Genomic DNA, 17,919 nt, shown 5'->3' on the forward strand with positions numbered 1-17,919 from the left:
ACCACCGAGACAGCACCAGAAGGCCAGAAAGGTCTCCACTCTCAAAACAATACCTTCAACAAGGATAATGCCAGGCACAACCAATTAAGGTCAGACCTTGAGTTTTCACCCTGAAAGGTAAGACTATGAACTTCTCCTATGCAGTCGCCCCCACTAGCATGCCGCTGCTCCAAGTCATAAATCACCAAGCCAATTCCTCATCGCTGCCCGGAGTCGAACCATCAGCACCAATCCTCAGATCTCGGCTTCAACGATATTCTGCGCCAGCATCATGGGACGAGAACATGCCCCATGATATTAACAGCCAGCAGAGCTTCGAAGCGCTCCCTCTGAAACCAAACGGTCAGAGAAAAACATGGGTGCGCACGACCGAATCCCACCCGATCCAGCAATCTCCGGTGGAGTACGCCGGCGGAGCCTTCCGGAACACACCGCGTCTGCCAGATCAATGAGGACAGGCAACCAGTAGGTCATCATCTTGGCATGAGGAGAAACCTTAGGACTGCCACCTTTATTCGCGAGACCGGCAGGCCCCCACGCCGCCGATCGCCTCCATGCCGGAGAGACCGAAGAGGAAAACGACTGTACAAGCGCAGGGCTGCAGTACCAGCTCCAAAGGGCCAGATCCCACCCCCTAGCCTTGGCAGAGTTCATCTAGGCCAGATCGGATCATGGCCTGATGACTCCACTCGCCACCAGGCTCGCGAGCCACGGGCGCACAGCTACCTCCGCGACGGTTCACCGATGAAGGGCCTCAGGCACCGGCCAAGAAGGGCCGCGCCGCCCCGTGCCTCCACCGCAGATCGACCACCTCCCGAGAATCAGCTGCGGAGCGCACCTCCCCATCCCATCCGCCAGATCCAGCGAGAAGGGCGCCGCTACCGCCGCTAGCAAGGGCAGCGGCGGCGGCCAACGGGGCAGGGGATGGGTCGGCCTACTAGGGTTGCAGGGTGAGGGGCACCTCCAGAACCGCTCGGGAGGGGAGCGGTTCCAGAGGAGTACCAGATTACCAGGGTAGAAGGTTTGCTAACCCCGATTCAACATTACATAGATTCAACTTGCATAGATTATCAGAAATTTACACTGATGATGTGCATAAGTGCACTAACTTGCACAAATTCAACATTACATAGTTCAAACAGCCAAATGATACAGCTTTACATGGTTCAAACAGCCAAAGGATGCAACATTACATGGTTCAAACAACAAAAGGATGCACCACATGGTTCAAATCGCAAAAGGACATAGTAGGTCAATACATATATAGTGATGTAATCATCTGGTGGGAGTCTGGGAGATCTCCAGGTGCAATTGTTGCTACATCATCAAGATCAAGTGCTCCCAAAGTATCATCATGGTCAATGTAAATGACAACAAAATTGTTGCCGGTCTTCACACTGTTAGCAATAGTTGCAGCATCATGCTCCTGCCAGATGAACCAAAGTGCACCTAGATCACCTAGAATCTTACCTGGCAAATACCAGTACAACCTCACCCTGCCACCAGCTTCATATCCCTGTTGCTCAACAATGTCATTAATCGCGACAATTGACTGAGCATTGACATCATAGTAGTCAAACCATGCTACTTTTCCATCCACATAACCTCCGTTCTTGTTCTTCTCATCCCCAACGAAAAAGCCCCCGTGGTACATCATAATAGTGAAGAGATTGTTGTTTCCACCTACATAAAACACTTGATTATTCAGTCAAGAAATAGAGAAAACCCTCGGTTACGAACCCCCTGAATTATTCAGTTCCAAAATTAGAGAAAAACCCTAACTTTATTTCTTCCATTATAAACAATCGACGTACCAACACGGAACATTCGAATTTAATCCAGCAAACTCATCAAAAAGACATCCTTTTATCAAATAAAACTACGGCGGAGCAGTCGATGTGAAGCTTACCAAAATTAGGCGACGGTTCCCCTTCATGGCGGCGGACGGGGACCATCGCCGCGGCTGCCGGTGTTGCCTACACGGCTTCTCCCCTCCGTGAACCGATCGCCCGATCGCTGGCCCCGTCTCACACCCCCTCTCCGTGCTCTCCGCCATCTTCTAGTTTTCGTTATCTGCAACATGCAAAGAATGAAGCTATATCGGCAGGGAGTGGGGGAGGAAACGGCGTATAGACAAGATGCGGGAGGGGTGCTATGCAAATATCTCCAACCAGTCATTACTACAGAGATGCGGGAGGGGCTAAGTGCAAAATTATTGTCCATCTGTCCTCCAGTGCATCCCATGTCAACGTGTCATCCTTATCATCCTAATTTTGACGCCAAAGCTGGTTAAGTATGAAACTGTATCAAATCAGCAACTTGACGCCAACGATTCAGCAGTTTGATAGTACGACGTACGAGGAGTAAATCGAGTCAGCGTGACAAGTACATGAACTGTAGATGTATTTTTTTGAGAGCAAACACGTATTTCATTAATAGAAAAACAAGTTACATGAGTAAACAAACATGAATGCTAGACAGACCAGGAGAAAACAGTTGTTCTGAAAACTTTGCAGAAAAAACCTAAATGACAGAAAAATACAAAACTATTCCTACGGTTTCCTGCACTCGCCAAAGCCAGCGACCGCCGCCAAACTCTAACGCTGCCTAGACAAGCGTTGGAAGAGACGCCGAGCCTCCACCATTGCCAGATACAAAAGAGCACCATCGCCAATGAGGCTTTGTGAGTCGATGAACATGCCCGCTGCAAGCAGCAAGGCACATGTCGATGTGGCACGTCGACCGGGGGACATCCCCGTGCTATCTTGGAGCAAGATCCGTTGTATCCCTTCAACGAAGTCGAGGAAGAACGACAAATCCACCACCTACGGACCAACATCCTTGCTCCAGAGCATCCACCTCGCACCGGCCCCCAACGCCATCGTGGACAACGACAAACGTCGGCGACACGTCGAGAAACAGATCTCGCCAGATCTAAAGAACGACGAGAAGACCATGCTAGTGACCCAAAAGATCGACAAGCACACTTCACCAACAAGTCCGAGACATCGTCGTTAAGGTCGTCGCCGGTGTGGGAGTGAAGTTGAGGCATGCTTACTTGCCCAGGCGCCGCTCCCACCACCACAACAACGCACCACATCAGACAAGCCCTCACTATAGAACGGAAGAAAGAGGTCTCCTCCCCCTCCTGCCGCTGAAGCCGCAAGCGGAGAGAGGGGCCCAACTCTCACGCCGGTGAAGATGGGATCTACCGCCGCCGCCTGGGAGAGAGAGCAGCAAGGCAAAACTTAGGGCATCTCCAATGGCGCGACGCATTTAGAACCCCCAAAATGTCTGCGGGCGTCCGTTTGCGTCGCCTGGCGGACGCACAAATGGTCGCGCGTCTTTTTGCGTCTGGGGCTGGCTCCAGCGGGGCGACGCATTTTTGGCGCAGGTCAGATTTCAAAAAAGAGATTGTAGCCTCAAATTTGCACGAAATTACAACCGCAAATTGAGGTTAGCAATATGTTCATCACACTTTGCACAAGGTACGGCGCAAAGTGGAGCAAAAGGGGCACAACAAGGCCTGAACAGCAATAAAAAAAAAGTCCAAAAGGAGGCCAAGGTGTTGGGCGCATGGCGATGGCGATCAGGCGTCTCATGTGCGGATTTCGGCGCGCCTCTTCATGAACCATGCCCTGGTGTCATCGTCGACGCCGCTCAAGTCGGCAAGCATGATCCTTGTGTCTTCTGCACGGGTCTTGGCCTTGGCGTCCATTGATACGTCTCCGACGTATCGATAATTTCTTATGTTCCATGCCACATTATTGATGATATCTACATGTTTTATACACATTATATGTCGTATTTATGCATTTTCCGGCACTAACCTATTAACGAGATGCCGAAGAGCCGGTTCGTTGTTTTCTGCTGTTTTTGGTTTCAGAAATCCTAGTAAGGAAATATTCTCGGAATTGGACGAAATCAACGCCCAGGGTCCTATTTTTGCACGAAGATTCCAGAAGACCGAGGGGGAAAGGAAGTGGGGCCACGAGGCGCCGCCACAATAGGGCGGCGCGGCCCAGCCCTTGGCCGCGCGGCCCTGGTGTGTGGGGCCCTCGTGTGGCCCCCCGCGTTGCCCTTCCGCCTACTTAAAGCCTTCGTCGCGAAACCCCCAGTGCCGAGAGCCACGATACGGAAAACCTTACTGAGACGCCGCCACCGCCAATCCCATCTCGGAGGATTCAGGAGATCGCCTCCGGCACCCTGCCGGAGAGGGGAATCATCTCCCGGAGGACTCTTCACCGCCATGGTCGCATCCGGAGTGATGAGTGAGTAGTTCACCCCTGGACTATGGGTCCATAGCAGTAGCTAGATGGTCGTCTTCTCCTCATGTGCTTCATTGTTGGATCTTGTGAGCTGCCTAACATGATCAAGATCATCTATCTGTAATTCTATATGTTGTGTTTCTCGGGATCCGATGGATAGAGAATACTATGTTATGTTGATTATCAATCTATTACCTATGTGTTGTTTATGATCTTGCATGCTCTCCGTTATTAGTAGAGGCTCTGGCCAAGTTTTTACTCTTAACTCCAAGAGGGAGTATTTATGCTCGATAGTGGGTTCATGCCTCCATTAAATGCGGGACGAGTGACGAAAAGTTCTAAGGTTGTGGATGTGCTTGTTGCCACTAGGGATAAAACATTGATGCTATGTCCGAGGATGTAGTTATTGATTACATTACGCACCATACTTAATGCAATTGTCTCGTTGTTTGCAACTTAATACTGGAAGGGGTTCGGATGATAACTCTGAAGGTGGACTTTTTAGGCATAGATGCATGCTTGGATAGCGGTCTATGTACTTTGTCGTAATGCCCAATTAAATCTCACAATACTCATCATATCATGTATGTGCATTGTCATGCTCTCTCTATTTGTCAATTGCCCGACTGTAATTTGTTCACCCAACATGCTATTTATCTTATGGGAGAGACACCTCTAGTGAACTGTGGACCCCGGTCCATTCTTTTACATCAAATACAATCTACTGCAATACTTGTTCTACTGTTTTCTGCAAACAATCATCATCCACACTATACATCTAATCCTTTGTTACAGCAAGCCGGTGAGATTGACAACCTCACTGTTTCGTTGGGGCAAAGTACTTTGGTTGTGTTGTGCGAGGTTCCACGTTGGCGCCGGAATCCCTGGTGTTGCGCCGCACTACATCCCGTCGCCATCAACCTTCAACGTGCTTCTTGGCTCCTCCTGGTTCGATAAACCTTGGTTTCTTTCTGAGGGAAAACTTGCCGCCGTACGCATCACACCTTCCTCTTGGGGTTCCCAACGGACGCGTGTTGTACGCGTATCAAGCATATTTTCTGGCGCCGTTGCCGGGGAGATCAAGACACGCTGCAAGGGGAGTCTCCACAATCCAATCTCTTTACTTTGTTTTTGTCTTGCTTTACTTTATTTACTTATTTGTTTGCTGCATTATATCAAAACACAAAAAAATTAGTTGCTAGTTTTACTTTATTTACTGTCTTGCACTCTATATCAAAAACACAAAAAAATTAGTTACTTGCATTTATTTTATCTAGTTTGCTTTATTTACTACTGCTAAAATGGCCACTCCTGAAAATACTAAGTTGTGTGACTTCACAACCACAAATAATAATGATTTCTTATGCACACCTATTGCTCCACCTGCTACTACAGCGAGAATTCTTTGAAATTAAACTCTGCTCTCTTGAATCTTGTTATGCGAGAGCAATTTTCTCAGTGTTAGTTCGATGATGCTGCTGCCCATCTCAATAATTTTGTTGAATTGTGTGAAATGCAAAAGTATAAAGATGTAGATGGTGACATTATAAAATTAAAATTGTTTCCTTTCTCATTAAGAGGAAGAGCTAAAGATTGGTTGCTATCTCTCGCCTAAGAATAGTATTGATTCATGGACTAAATGCAAGGATGTTTTTATTGGTAGATATTATCCCCCTGCTAAAATTATATCTTTGAGGAGTAGCATAATGAATTTTAAACAATTGGATAATGAACATGTTGCTCAAGCTTGGGAAAGAATGAAATCTTTGGTTAAAAATTGCCCAACCCATGGATTGACTACTTGGATGATCATCCAAACCTTTTATGCGGGATCGAACTTTTCTTCGCGGAACCTATTGGATTCAGCTGCTGGAGGTACCTTTATGTCCATCACTATTGGTGAGGCAACAAAGCTTCTTGATAATATGATGATTAATTACTCTGAATGGCACACGGAAAGAGCTCCACAAGGTAAGAAGGTAAATTATGTCGAAGAAACCTCTTCCTTGAGTGATAAGATTGATGCTATTATGTCTATGCTTGTGAATGATAGGACTAATGTTGATCCTAATAATGTTCCGTTAGCTTCATTGGTTGCCCAAGAAGAACATGTTGATGTAAACTTCATTAAAAATAATAATTTCAACAACAATGCTTACCGGAACAATTCTAGTAATAACTATAGGCCATATCCTTATAATAATGGTAATGGTTATGGTAATTCTTATGGGATTTCTTACAACAATAATAGGAACACACCCCCTGGACTTGAAGCTATGCTTAAAGAATTTATTAGTACACAAACTGCTTTTAACAAATCTGTTGAGGAAAAGCTCAATAAGTATTCTGTGAAATATAGCCTAAGAGACCCACACGGTGCACACACTGTCACCTTTACACACGTGGGACAAGGAGTCTCCGGAGATCACATAAGTAAAACCCACTTGACTAGCACAATGACATCTAGATTACAAGCATCATCATATGAATCTCAATCATGTAGGGCAGCTCATGAGATTATTGTATTGAAGCACATAGGAGAGAGATTAACCACATAGCTACCGGTACAGCCCCGAGCCTCGATGGAGAACTACTCCCTCCTCATGGGAGACAACAGCGTTGATGAAGATGGCGGTGGTGTCGATGGAGAAGCCTTCCGGGGGCACTTCCCCGTCCCGGCGGCGTGCCGGAACAGAGACTCCTGTCCCCCAGATCTTGGCTTCGCGATGGCGGCGGCTCTGGAAGGTTTTCTCTGGTTTTGTCCAACTCGGTCGAGGTTTTAGGTCAGGGACGACTAAATAGGCGAAGAGGCGGAGTCGGAGGGTCGACGAGGCGATGACACACTAGGGGGGGCCCCCCCCTAGGGTCGCGCCGGCCTGTCATCTGGGGGCCCAGTGGCCCCCCTCTGGCCTCTCTCGGGTGTTCTGGAAGCTTCGCGTGATCCTAAGATGCTGGGCGTTGATTTCGTCCGATTCCGAGAATATTTCCTTACTAGGATTTCGAAACCAAAAACAGCAGAAAACAGCAAGCGGCCCTTCGGCATCTCGTCAATAGGTTAGTTCCGGAAAACGCATAAATATGACATAAAGTATGCATAAAACATGTAGATATCATCAATAATGTGGCATGGAACATAAGAAATTATCGATACGTCGGAGACGTATCAGCATCCCCAAGCTTAGTTTCGCTCGTCCCGAGCAGGTAAACGATAACAAAGATAATTTCTGGAGTGACATGCCATCATAACCTTGATCATACTATTGTAAGCATATGTAATGAATGCGGTGATCAAAACAATGGTAATGACATGAGTAAACAAGCTGAATCATAAAGCAAAGACTTTTCATGAATAGTACTTTCAAGACAAGCATCAATAAGTCTTGCATAAGAGTTAACTCATAAAGCAATAAATTCATAGTAAAGGTATTGAAGCAACACAAAGGAAGATTAAGTTTCAGCGGTTGCTTTCAACTTATAACATGTATATCTCATGGATATTGTCAATGTAAAGTAATATAACAAGTGCAATATGCAAGTATGTAAGAATCAATGCACGAGTTCACACAAGTGTTTGCTTCTTGAGGTGGAGAGAGATAGGTGAACCGACTCGGCATAAAAGGTAAAAGAATGGCCCTTCGTAGAGGGAAGCATTGATTGCTATATTTGTGCTAGAGCTTTGGTTTTGAAAACATAAAGAGAGCATAAAAGTAAAATTTTGAGAGGTGTTTGTTGTTGTCAACGAATGGTAGTGGGCACTCTAACCCCCTTGCCATACAAACCTTCAAAGAGCGGCTCCCATGAATTATTTTTATTTTTGGGTGGCACTCCTTCCAACCTTTCTTTCACAAACCATGGCTAACCGAATCCTCGGGTGCCTGCCAACAATCTCATACCATGAAGGAGTGCCTTTTTATTTTAGTTTTATTATGATGACACTCCTCCCCACCTTTGCTTTCTCAAGCCATGGCTAACCGAATCCTTCGGGTGCCGTCCAACAATCACATACCATGGAGGAGTGTCTATTTAGGTTAATTAATTTGGGACTGGGAATCTGTTATCACCAGATTTTTGCCAAATCAGGAGATAGGCCGTAAGTGAGACGGGCTTAGAAGATTACACGTGAAGCATCTTTGAAGCGGCCTTACGCGAAGAGTTTGGGCTAGATTGCCCGTGTATTTGTATTATAGTAGATCGCATCTGAGTTTAGAAGTTAGAGTTTAACCCGTGCACGGTTAGGTGCATGCCTGAATTAGAAAGTCCCCCGGACTATAAATATGTATCTAGGGTTTATGAAATAAACAACAATCACGTTCACCACAAACCAATCTCGGCGCATCGCAAACTCCCCCGTCTCGAGGGTTTCTTCCGGGTAAGCACCATGCTGCCTAGATCGCATCTTGCGATCTAGGCAGCACACGTTTATTCGTCGTTCATGCGTTGCTCGTACTGAAGCTTTTTTGATGGCGAGCAACGTAGTTATCATAGATGTTCTTAGGGTTAGCATTGTTCTTCGTATCATATGCTATCGTCGTGCGACCCTTAGGCTGTGTTTGTTACTGCTTCTTCCCCGCTTCTGCTTTGTAGAATCGGTAGCAAAAAACAAACAGCTAAATTCTGAACCGCGCTGGCCGGAAGCGGGATAGAAAATACACTGCGGGAGCAGGTTTGCGGGAAGCGGGGCGAGGGCAGCTTCTCCAGATTTTCTGCCGCTTCCCGGGTGGTGTGGACGTATCTATCCTCGCAAGTTCCCCGTTTTTACAAAAAAACTGCCACCGCGCGTCCGCCCGTAATTGCCCAGTGCCCCGGTCGATTCGTTCCCCGACCTCTGCTTTTTCTCTCCTCTGCACTGCCATGGAAGGCGATAGCTAGGGTTAGGAATTCCCCCGCCGCCGCCGCCCGTCCCGGCCGCCGGCGGAGCTCCTCCCGCCGCCCCGTGCTCTGCCTCTCCCGCCCCGTGCTCTGCCCCTCCCGGCCCGTGCTCCGCCTCTCACGCCCCGTCGACGCCTTCCGCCGCCGCCGCCGCCCGTCCCGGCCGCCAAAGCAGAGGTACTCCCGCCGCCCCGTGCTCTGCCTCTCCCGCCCCGTGCCTCTCCCGCCCCGTGCTCTGCCTCTCCCGCCCCGTTGACGCCTTCCCGTGCAACGACGCCTCGGCGTCGTCTCCGTCGGCTGCCGGAGAAGCGAGCTGTTCGAGCAGCCGCCGACTCACCGTACTACGTTCTCTGGCGTCCTCTTCACCTACTCCGACGCGCCCAAGGCCAGCTCCAACCCCGACGCCTCTTCTCCGACCTGTCAAGCACATCCAGCAGCAAGGTGAGGCTCTCTGCCCTCCTTTTTGATTCTTTGTACTGTGATGATAATGGAGAACAGCAATTTATTGGCCCATTGTAATCTGGAGATAAGTAATAGAATTTGCTGTTTACTATTTGCTCATATAGATAGCAATACGTACATGTGCTTTACATATTTTCACACATGGATAGATTGTTGTTAATTTCGTTCTATGGTCATGTAACTAGATGGATCATGATAAGATACCGAAAGCACATTGGGATGCTGTGTCCACCACAGTTTTTTGTGAAATCTGCGCCGATCAAAAAGAAAAAGGAAATAGACCTACAGCTTTTCTTAGTCCGGAGGGGTACAAGATTCTAGGTATCGAATTTGCTCGTAGAACAGGGAAAACCTATTCGAGGCCGCAGTTCAAAAATAAATGGGATTCAACCAAATCATTGTACCAAGCATGGGTGTATTATAGAACGAAAGCAACTGGACTTGGTTGGGATCCGGTGAAACAAACAATCACAGCGTCAAAGGAACAGTGGGATGAACTGATCAAGGTATGTTATATGCCATGTTTATGTCATATGTACATTTTGAAATAGATGGATTATATTATGGTTTTTAACTTGTGAAATGTTATGCAGGCTAACAAGCTTATTGCGGGTTTCAAGAGAGGTCCTCCGGACAACCTGGAGATGATGGATCAGATGTTTGAGGATGCCCATGTTGATGGTACATCGGCTGTCATGCCGGGAGTGCCAAAAGAGGTGCCCGCTGATTTGGTTAATATTGTCGATGACGAAGAGGCAACACCAACACCTCCGAATAAAAAGCGTGGGGCTGCTAGGATTGCAGCCAGCCCGGGGAAGAAAAAGAAGAGTCCAATGCAGCAAGACTTTAAGCGTTATATTGACCATTGCATTAATGAAGATCGGGCTGTCTCATCTTCAACCCAAATTGTTCAAGACATTGAAGACATCATGAAAGAAGTTGTGGATTGTGGAGCCCTTGAGGGTAGTGTTGAGCATTACATGGCAACTAAATTGTTTAGCAAACTTGAAAACCGAGCTTTCTTCCATACCATGAAGACAGCGGAGGGTCGGCTTCGTTGGTTGAAGATGCAATATGAGGATAGGAAGAGAAATTAGAGATTGTATCTTTATGCTTTGTATGCCTATCTCATAATGTACTTTTGAGATTGTATCTTTATGCTTTCATGTAATGACTACTAAGTTATGGATTGTATCTATAATGTACTTTGAGATTGTATCTTTGTTCTGTTTTCATCATATATATTGCTGTTTGTGTTCTGTTTTCATCATATATATTGCTGTTTGTGTTCTATTTTCATCATATATATTGCTGTTTGTGCTGATGCTATTGCTGTTTTTTTTAGATGAGTAGCAGCCACAGCAGTGAAAGTGAGGATGGCATCGAGTCTGCACTTATGGATGCAAGAAGACGCCGTCGACGGCTGAATACTGCAATTATGTATCAAGTTCTGTCACATTCGAGAAGCATCTTGAGAAGAAACCAAGGGTGGAACCAAGGTACACTCTGGACAACAATGGGTATTTGATAATTTGGGCAACTCGAAGGATTGCTATGCCATGTTTAGAATGCATAGGCCATGTTTTGATTCTTTGCATGACACTTTGGTTGAAAAGTATGGTCTGGAGGGATCAACCAACATGTGTTCCGAGGAGGCACTTGGAATGTTTTTGTGGACTCTTGGTAGTCCTCAATCTGTGTCACAAGTTCGGAACAGATTCAAAAGAAGCAAGGAGACAATCAATAGAAAGTTTGCGGAGGTGCTATACTGTGTGAATCGGTTAGCGGGAGATATCATCAAGCCTATTGATCCACTATTCCCAACGGTGCATGAGAGGCTACGGGACTCTAGATTCACACCTCATTTCGATGGTGCTATTGGTGCCATCGATGGGACGCTACATACCGGTTCTTGTGCCAGCTGCTCATATGGTTAACCATGTTGGTCGCTATGGATATTCGACACAAAATGTTATGGCCGTGTGTGATTTTGACTTGCGGTTCACCTCCATAGTTGCGGGATGGCCGGGTTCACGTGCATGACACAAGGATATTCAAAGATACATTGTTTAAGTTTGAAGCAAATTTTCCGCATCCTCCTCCAGGTAGTTAAACTTGTGCATTCTTCTTTATGATCATATTTGTGTCATCTATGCTATCACTCACTTGTGCTTCACCATATTTCATTCAGGAAGGTACTATCTAGTTGATTCGGGTTATCCCAATCAGGATGGCTATCTTTCACCATATACGAGGCACCAAGTATCATCTACCTGAGTTCAGACTTGCTGGACCACCTACGGGAAGAAAGAAATATTCAACCATGCCCATTCATCTCTGCGGAATGCTATTGAGAGAACATTTGGTGTATTGAAGCAAAAATGGCGCATCTTGCGTGGTGTGCCAAGTTATCCATTAGAGAAGCGAGACAGAGATTATCATTGCGTGTATGGGTCTCCATAACTTCATTAGGGATAGTCGGTTGTTTGATCTCCACTTCTATCGATGTGACAATGATGAGAACTATATGCCTCCGAGGCCATGTTGTTTCCACATCAGGAGGTAATGTAGGCAATGATTTGGGAGATGACCATGTTAGCATGAACAACATGCGTGATAACATAGCCGATGATTTGTTCATTGCTAGAGGAGGTGTCTTGTAGGCATGAAAAAATTGTATCTCGTTTGGATACTTTGGGACAACTTTGTAATATAACTACCACAACGACATCGTATTTCTAATATATGGTGTTTTATGTTCAGATGTAATATGAAGTACATTTATATTTCAAATAGCCTCATATAATAGTCATGATAATTACTGCATCGAGATATACAAAATTGATTGCATCGGGGGCATTCCGGACATTTCGGTTACGCAAACAGCAACGAGCGGTCGTCAAAAGCTGATTTGCCAAACACCAAATCTCCACTTCCACTGCTGCTTTTCCACTGCTGATTCTACACTGCTGATTCTCCACAGCTGATTTTCCACAACTGCAGCCCAAACAAACACACCCTTAGGCATCTAGCCGCCCTTACACCTATCTTGGGTGTAAGGGCGGCACCCCGCTTGATCATTATTTAGTAGATCCGATCCGTTATGATTGCTCCTTGATTCTTCAAGGATTAGTTTAATATCTGCATCGTTAGGTCTTACAAACGGGTTGAAGGATCCAGTGGCGCGTAGGGTGTAGTTTGCTAGCCCTAGACAGGATGTTCCGAGGATCAACCTCGTGTTGGTTTTTAGGCCTTGTCTAGGGTCGGTTTACGATCACCGTGCGTGGCCGCGAGGCTCAATCACGAGTAGGATGTTCCGATTATGCGGTGAAAACCCTAAATCGTAGTAGGTCGTTTTAGTTTTGTTTTGATCAAGCAGGACCACCATCTGATCGTACACCTCGTACGCATCATGGGTGGATCGGCTCCTTGAGCCGATTCACAGGATAACCTGAGAGCCGATCGAGGCTCGTATTTAATATTTACGTGTATGCCATGCAGGAAACTAAGCAAGGCATTCTCCAACACCTTCCTGACCAAGTATAGGTCAGGTGGCACGCCCTTGCATCAGCATCGGACGTGCGTGCCGAAGGCTTTGCGGGCCGTCGCTCGGAGGGACCAGGGGCCAGCCGCGAGTCCTGGGAGATTCCCGGCTCTCTCGTGTTGCCCATCGCTGCACGCCGGTGGGTTTCGACCGCAACGCATTCGGCACGCCCGGTGGGACAATCTTCGACATCAACCGCATCGCCATCTACATCCGAGATGGCGGAAGGCACTCCGATCAAGTACGAGGACCTGGCCGAGGAGCTCAAGAAGAAGCATGACGAGATCAAGGCGGTCCTCGAAGCCGACCTCATCGGCTCTTTTCACGGAACCCGCTCGACATGGCATCGGGTGGAAAGGGTTCTCACCTGAGGCGCGCTCGATGGAGTGGACCTGTCCACCCCGTCGGAAGAATGCACCGAGTCGGCTGCGTCGAGGAGATTAACTTCATGGTGGCTCATTCGCTGCACCGCCATTACGAGAGCCCGGTGAACACTTTGGAGCGTGTCGCTCGCGCGTGATCCGAGGAAATCATGAGCCATCAATATTCTCCGTCGGGACCAGCTGCGGGGACTCGCCGAGGAGAGATGCCACTCCGAGTCCCGTCCACCGCTGCCGTTCGCATTGGCAGCACCAGAAGTGCCGAGTTCATCGGCATACGTCGTCTACAAGATCGGTGGTGACCCTAGTGACTACCAGTTCTTGCATGAGGCGCCTAAGGAGATCCCGCACGGATACACGTGCGCATACGTGCCAGACTGTAGTAACTGGGCGCTCTCTAACCAGGCTGCAACAGCAGGGACTTCCGGAACAGCAGGAGGAACATCGGGAACAGATCTTGAAAAGCAGACATGGCTAGCTAAGTATGCCACTCCGACAAACCTCCAGAGCTCAGCTCCTGCAGTTGGCTCAGAGCTGGAAAAGCAAGCATGGCTGGCTAAGTATGCCACCCCGGCGAATCTTCAGAGTTCGACGCTGCGGCCATCACCGCGGATCAGATACTGTACAATCTCGAAAGATCGGTTCGGCATGATGCCGAAAAGGAGGACAATCGGCTATTCCAAGCCGTACCCCAACGAGTACGAGTTGATCCCGCTACCACCCAAATATCGGCTCCCTGATTTCACCAAGTTTAATGGATCGGATGGTTCCAGCTCCATCGAGCATGTGAGCCGATATTTGGCACAGCTGGGCACGATCTCAGCATCGGACGAGCTGCGCGTGAGGTTCTTCGCACAGTCCCTCACAGGATCGGCTTTCGGGTGGTACACATCTCTGCCACCAGACTCAATCCGGACTTGGAAGCAGTTGGAAGAGCAGTTCCACATACAGTATCACTCAGAGGCTTCCGAGGCTGGCATTGCCGATCTAGCACAAGTACGACAGAAGCGTGGGGAAACAGTGGCAGAATACGTCCAGCGCTTCAGGACCGTTAGGAACCGATGCTATTCGGTTCATGTAAGTGAAAAAGAAGCAGTCGAGTTGGCGGTGGTGGGTCTCTCATCATCGATCAAGGACGTGGCCTCCCAAGCGAGACTATCCTTCACCGGCGCACATGGTGCGGAAGGCGTCGGCATATGAACGGTGCCACCCGGATGTTTACCGGGATAAATTCAAGCGTGCGGTGGTCCTGGTTGAGGCGGACGAAGATGAAGGTGCTTGCGGGAGATCAAGAGGTAGCAGTGGCTGAATGGACTCGGGGGCAAGCCCGTGTCCCGTAAATGGGTTAAGCCACAAGGTCCTCCAAAAGGGTTCGACTTCGACGTGACCAAAGCTGAGCAGATTTTCGACCTCTTACTCAAGGAGAAGCGGCTAAAGCTACCCGAAGGCCACAAGATCCCCACGGTGCGGAGAGCTGAACGGAAAGCCATACCGCAAGTGGCATAACACGTTCACCCACGCCACCAACGACTGCAGGGTGTGGCGTCGGCGGGTCCAAATGGCGATAGAACAAGGGCGGCTAATTTTCAGCCGGTACGCCATGAAGGTCGACACACACCCCTTCCCCGCCGTTAACATGGTGGAGTGCACTTACCATGGAGGGTGCCAGCCAGGATTCTCGTGCAATATCAACATGGTAGGACCCGGGCACCACTCCGGTAAGGACGTAGATGAGGGCAGCTGCTCTCATAGCAAGGACACGAGAGGAAGCCGCTCCACGCGATCGGCTCCGTCACGATGGCAAGCGCTACATCACGAGAGGGAGAAGTGAGGAACGTAAGATATCGGCGACCTCTCTCTCGATCACCTCCTCGGCAAGTATGTGGGTCAATACGACCAACGCCGGCGATACAACGACGATGATGAAAGAGATCGTCCGGCTAGGGACGCCGGGAGACACCGTCGGCATGATCGCGACGAGGAGCGATATGAGCGCCACGCCAAGGAAAAGTCGAGAGAGCAAGACGACGTGGATAGGCACTGGGACTGCCCCTTCTTCGGACACTCGCTGGGATTCGGGAATGAGCCGATTGCCTACAATCGGCAATTGTCCGAGTGTAGACAAAAGAAGAAGGATGCGGCTAACGTGTCCGTGTTCAAACGTCTAGGGCCTCTCCCGCCTCGGAACAAGCACGCTGAGTCCGCTCGGGTAGAAGATCTCGAGGAACTAGAGGACGATGATGAAGAAGAAGACAAGTATCATCGGCCAAGGTGGTGCCCTGATGGGCTCAGCCGTTCCCAAAAGCGAAGGGTTCAACGACTACGTGGTTTGGAGGAAGCTGAAAGGTTATACCTGCACACGTTGAGAAAGGCGCGGCCTGATCTGGCCGCTAAAATTCAGCGAACCCTGGACGAAGAAGGTCGGCCACATAGGAAAGAGTGGCGCCTGATGTCTACGGGAGCTTCTATTCTTGTAGACAGTGTTGGGCCTCCAAGAGCAGAGGTTTGTAGAACAGCAGCAAGTTTCCCTTAAGTGGATCACCCAAGGTTTATCGATCTCAGGGAGGAAGAGTTCAAAGATATCCCTCTCATGCAACCACCGCAACCACAAAGCAAGAAGTCTCTTGTGTCCCCAACACACCTAATAGGTGCACTAGTTCGGCGAAGAGATAGTGAAATACAGGTGGTATGAATAAGTAGTGGCAACGGCACCATAAAAGTGCTTTGCCCGGGACGGTAAACAAGCAGTAGTAACGCAGCGGTAGTAACGCAGCGATAGTAACGCAGCGAGTAGTAACGCTGATAGAAACGATGAAACAAGCAGCAATAGCGGTATTTAGGAACAAGGCCTAGGGATTAGACTTTCACTAGTGGACACTCTCAACTTTGATCACATAACAGAATAGATAAATGCATACTCTACACTCTTGTTGGATGATGAACACATTGCGTAGGATTACACGAACCCTCAATGCCGGAGTTAACAAGCTCCACAATTCAATGTTCATATTTAAATAACCTTAGAGTGCAAGAAAGATCAACACGACTAAACCAAGTACTAACATAGCATGCACACTCGTCACCTTCACGCCACGTAGGAGGAATAGATCATATCAATACTATCATAGCAATAGTTAACTTCACAATCTACAAGAGATCATGATCATAGCATACGCCAAGTACTAACACGGATGCACACACTGTCACCATTACACCGTGCGGGAGGAATAAAACTACTTTAATAACACATCACTAGAGTAGCACATAGATAAATTGTGATACAAAACACATTGCAATCATAAAGAGATATAAATAAGCACTTCACTACGCCATTCATAACGGTGAGTAAGTATTACGTGAAATATAGCCTAAGAGACCCACACGGTGCACACACCTGTCACCTTTACACACGTGGGAAAAGGAGTCTCCGGAGATCACATAAGTAAAACTCACTTGACTAGCACAATGACATCTAGATTACAAGCATCATCATATGAATCTCAATCATGTAAGGCAGCTCATGAGATTATTGTATTGAAGCACATAGGAGAGAGATGAACCACATAGCTACCGGTACAGCCCCGAGCCTCGATGGAGAACTACTCCCTCCTCATGGGAGCAGCAGCGGTGATGAAGATGGCGGTGGAGATGGCAGCGGTGTCGATGGAGAAGCCTTCCAGGGGCACTTCCCCGCTCCGGCAGGGTGCCGGAACAGAGACTCCTGTCCCCCAGATCTTGGCTTCGCGATGGCGGCGGCTCTGGAAGGTTTTCCGTATCGTGGTTCTTCGCCTCAGGGGTTTCGCGACGGAGGCTTTATATAGGCGAAGAGGCGGCGCGGGAGGGTCAAAGGGGTGGCCACACCATATGGCGGCGCGGCCGGGGCCTCGGGCCGCGCCGGCCTATGGTGCGGGGGCCCGAGTGCCCCCTCTCGGTCCTTCCCGGGTGTTCTGGATGCTTCCGGTGAAAATAGGAACACTGGGTCTTCGTTTCGTCCAATTCCGAGAATATTTCGTTACTAGGATTTCGAAACCAAAAACAGCGAGAAAACGAGAACCGGCACTTCGGCATCTTGTTAATAGGTTAGTTCCGGAAAATGCACGAATATGACATAAAGTGTGCATAAAACATGTAGGTATCATCAATAATATGGCATAGAACATAAGAAATTATCGATACGTCGGAGACGTATCAAGCATCCCCAAGCTTAGTTCCGCTCGTCCCGAGCGAGTAAAACGATAACAAAAGATAATTTCTGAAGTGATATGCCATCATAACCTTGATCATACTATTTGTAAACATATGTAGTGGATGCAGCGATCAAAACAATGGTAATGACATGAGTAAACAAGTGAATCATAAAGCAAAGACTTTTCATGAATAGTACTTCAAGACAAGT

General features: G+C 48.1%; 1 long non-coding RNA gene across 1 annotated transcript; it reads left to right on the forward strand.

The window, feature by feature from the left end:
* Nucleotides 1-9,401: 9,401 nt before the first annotated feature.
* On the forward strand, nucleotides 9,402-9,865 carry LOC124686385. Its single transcript, XR_006997809.1, has 2 exons — nucleotides 9,402-9,578; nucleotides 9,785-9,865. It is a non-coding gene; the product is annotated as an uncharacterized LOC124686385 (long non-coding RNA).
* Nucleotides 9,866-17,919: the final 8,054 nt, after the last annotated feature.

Source organism: Lolium rigidum, chromosome 2 (assembly GCF_022539505.1).
Source record: "Lolium rigidum isolate FL_2022 chromosome 2, APGP_CSIRO_Lrig_0.1, whole genome shotgun sequence".
In the NCBI taxonomy this organism is placed as follows: Eukaryota; Viridiplantae; Streptophyta; class Magnoliopsida; order Poales; family Poaceae; genus Lolium; species Lolium rigidum.